Source organism: Cynoglossus semilaevis, chromosome 1 (genome assembly GCF_000523025.1).
Source record: "Cynoglossus semilaevis isolate Cse_v1.0 chromosome 1, Cse_v1.0, whole genome shotgun sequence".
Classification (NCBI taxonomy): domain Eukaryota; kingdom Metazoa; phylum Chordata; class Actinopteri; order Pleuronectiformes; family Cynoglossidae; genus Cynoglossus; species Cynoglossus semilaevis.
Window position 1 is genome coordinate 8,256,002 of NC_024307.1, and position 237 is coordinate 8,256,238.

Below are 237 nucleotides of genomic sequence, written 5' to 3' on the forward strand. Positions count from 1 at the left end.
ATAAAGGGAGCACATTTAGTCAGCAGTTTGTTTGTCTTGTTGCTGTCGTTAAACCTGAGATCACTCAGCATTTCGATGTTTTATAAACATGCAGTTTAGGTTTTTATCTTTTTTTTTTTATATCAGATTGTTTTTTTTTTCTGTGTCTGCTGAGTCACAGCCACGAGGAGCTGTCTAAGGCAAAGTAGAACAAAAGCTGTTGTTTTTGCTGGACTCTAGCTGCAGCTACAGAGACGG